The sequence below is a fragment of the Crocuta crocuta genome, unplaced genomic scaffold (genome assembly GCF_008692635.1).
Source record: "Crocuta crocuta isolate KB4526 unplaced genomic scaffold, BGI_CrCroc_1.0 scaffold132, whole genome shotgun sequence".
NCBI classification, from domain to species: domain Eukaryota; kingdom Metazoa; phylum Chordata; class Mammalia; order Carnivora; family Hyaenidae; genus Crocuta; species Crocuta crocuta.
In genome coordinates this window covers 3,960,233-3,963,807 of record NW_027528611.1, presented here as the reverse complement: position 1 = coordinate 3,963,807, position 3,575 = coordinate 3,960,233, and positions in this window count along the sequence as shown.

Sequence of the window (3,575 nt, the reverse complement as noted above, 5' to 3'; positions counted from 1 at the left end):
TGGGGGTTGCCGTGAGGCTGTTTCCTGGGGAGGCGGCCGCAGGAAATGAGGCCGAGTCCTAGACTTGACCAAGGAGAAGCGGAAAGGCTGTTACTGCCATACAGGGAATGGGCCGCTTGAGGCCTGTGGCCTGGGCATGGGCTGCTGGGTGGGTGGGCGAGGGCATCGGGGGCGGGCTCCCGACATGCACACACGTGCACACACGCGCACAAACGCCCACGCGCACACATGCACACCTTGTCCAGCCTCAGGGGAGCCCCCAGACATCCAGACATTTCGGCGTTCTACCCCGTCCTCTCCACCATCACTTCCCTCTCTCCCCACAGGTGACATCTGGCAAATCTCTCCTAGTGTGCCCGGACGGAGGCCAGCCGGTGCTCTGCTTCTTTGCGTGCTCGAGCCTTGGGAGTTTGCTCTGCAGCCCCCCAGGCCCCCTGAGTCCTGTGCCCACCACCCTTCCCCCCGCTTCCCCCGGGCTCTGGGCCTGTCCCTCCCGCTCCGACCTGGCGCCCGGCCCTGGGCCTCCAGGCCTCAGCACGCCCCTGCCCCCTGCGGCCTGGCCCCAGGCAGACCCTTCCCCTGGCAGAGCAGCTGTGGCCGGGAGCAGCAGAAACGTCGTCTGTGTTTCGCTGGCCATGCAGAACTGACTGTGTCTCGGGGACCAAGGCTCTGCACCCGCAGGGCTGCCTCTCTTCAGGCTGAGCCCAGAGGGGGGCTATCACAGGCCAGGGGGCTCACCCAGCCTCTGGGGTCAGCCCCGAGGCACAGATGGGCAGCATGAGGAGGATCAGGGGATCCTGAGGGTGAAGGACCCAGAGCACAGGCCAACAATGCCTGGGGGATCAGCCCTGCCTCCACATCTTGCCCCCCGGTCACCCACCCTTGCACGGCTGGGAGGGGGAGGCCCCCATCGCAAAGCACTCTGTATCCCCCCAGACTTACCCGTTGTCTGCCTGGTGCCCAGGGAGCCGTCCACCGCAGCGCCAACCTCGGGGGCCAGGGGAAGGCGTGGGCAGCTTGGGCCACTGCGGGCTCTCAGCCAGGCATCTGCGGGGGCAGTGGGGCCAGGGGCCAGAAGGGCTGGGGGCAGAGGGGGTACTCGGGTGGGCCGCTGGGGGCCTGGCCACCCTCGAGGGGTGGCCCTCTGAGGTGTCAGGGCTGTGTGCCCTGTAAGGGAGCCGTCTGCTCCCAGCCCGGGGCCACCTGCTGGCACGGTGGCGAGACCTAGCCGGAGGGCCTTACATGGACGCTGTGGTGGGCCGGGGGTCCGGGTCCGCAGGGCAGTGCGGACACGAGCGGAGTGCAGGAATGTGCAGGGAGGAAGTCAAACAGCCGTGAGATGAAGTGTTGGCCAGGCCTGATTTCCCATTATAAGTAATCCTTCCTTATTTACCTGAACAAATACGCTCCCTGCTTACCTCAGACCACAGGCGGGCTCCTGGTTAACCCTTGCAGGCCTTCGTCTCCTTGATGGGGGATCCATATTCCGGCAGCTAGAAAACCCATTCATTCATTCATTCATTCATTCATTCATTCATTCACTTATTCACTTATGCATTCACTTACCCACTCAGGTTCAGTCGCTGAGGCATAGCTACTGAGCATATAGTATGTGCAAGGGCACAAGACATACATCTAGAGAGACATGGGGTAGGACACTAAGAGGGAGCAGCCAAGACTGGGGACACAGACAAGCAAGCTCAGTGGAAATTCAGAGCCACCCAGGCTCCCAGGGGAGGGCTGCGGAAGCACCCAGCAAGACAGGTCGGAGAGGGCTTCCTGGAGGAGGCGCTGTCTGGCTCTCCAGGCCAGGGATGGAGGGAGCTTCACTGAACCCCATGGAAAAGGACCTGAGGCCTGTGGGCCCACCCACCACGTGCAGGACGCCTGCACTCTGTGCCCCACCGGGCCTGTGCAGGCCTATCGTGCAGTGTGTCGGGAATGATCAGTTTCCCTGGCCCGGAGTGGCATCCGGCAGCAGCTGCTCTCCCACAGTCTCTGAGGATGGAGGCGACGAGGTACCCAGGCCTGGCCCCTCTACCCGCATGAGCCCCAGGAGGACCACACGGCCGAGCTCACAGACCCCTCCCTATTATGCCAGGTGGGTTGAGGGATGTTGCCGGGGGTGAGGGGGCGGCTCTTCCTTTCTCTGGATCACCTTGGAGAGGCACCAAGCACCTGCTCCCTCCATTCTGTCAGATGAGGGCATTTTAGATAACGTCCGTCGTTGTCTGCCAATCGCAAATGGACCTGTGTGACTGCCCCCAGTGAGAAGGCTTCGGGAAGGCTCTCAGGCCTGAACTCACCTTAACTGATGCCCGGAGTCTCCAACCTACAGCTGGACTTTTCACCCCGGAGAGCCCCGCGCTTGGCTGTTATCGTCCCCGGCACGTTGGTAAGGATGAGTTTCTACGGCGATTCCCTGGAAAAAGTGGACGTCGGATGGGATGGAGGTCGGGGGGAGAGAGCACAAAGTCCTCAAAAGGCGACAGCCGACCATCCCAGCCCCCAGCGGTCCACACGTCCCCGGCAGGTCCTCCTCCAGAAAGCGTTTTCATAGCCCACTTCCCTGCCTGGCAGGCGGCCTCCCCTCCACTCTCACGGAATCCATGCTTACGTCAGTGCTCTGACACACTCGCGGCGGTGGCCGCTGCTCAGTGAGCACCTACCGTGTGACAGGCACTGTTCCACACTCGCAAGATAAGGTATGGATCATATTATTAGTACTGTAACAGCGTGAGTACAAGCAGCCCCCAATGCATGCTTTTTCGATGGATGGGGTGTTGGAGATGGTCACCCCCCTGTGTCTGCTCTCCCTATTTCCTTAGTAAACAAGCCCTTAATTTTTAGCTGGGAACTTAGCTGCCTGGAATTAAGACTATCCAGACTCTGTGACCAAGTGGAAGTGTTATGTGTCAATTTCCAAGAATATCTCTTTTCTTTTTAAAAAAAAAATGATTTCTTTTTTTAAGGGTTTATTTATTTATTTTGAGTGAGAGAGTGCGTGAGCAGGGGAGGGGCAGAAAGAGAGGGAGAGAGAATCCCAAGCAGGCTCCGTGTAGTCAGCACAGAGCCTGATGCAGGGCGTGATCCCACCAACTGGGAGATGGCAGTCTGAGCCAAAATCAGGAGTCGGATGCTTAATGGACTGAGCCCCCCAGGTGGCCCTAAGAATATTTCTTAAAGATAAACTGGCATGTACCATTTGCCCCCTTCTTCTTTATCCTCTCTTCATCCTGTTGCCTGGAATGCAGCTGTGATGGCTGGAATTCTGGTTGCCCTATTGGACCATGAGGACAAGATGGGGGATCAGGGAGCTGGAAGGAGCCCAGGTCTCTGAGGACTGCAGAAAACCTCCATGCTGGCTCTGCACTGCCTGTCTCGGGACTTTGATGAGAGAAACAGACCTTTCGCTTTCACTAAGTGTGGTCTTTAATATTCAAAGTCTAATCCTAGCTGAGACAGACCAGAAGACAAGCAGATGAAGATAGAGTAGCCAGAGTTGTTTATATACACAAAAAACCTTGGCCTTGAGAATGCTGCCCCCTGAATGTTGGGGATAGCCTGTCTTTGGT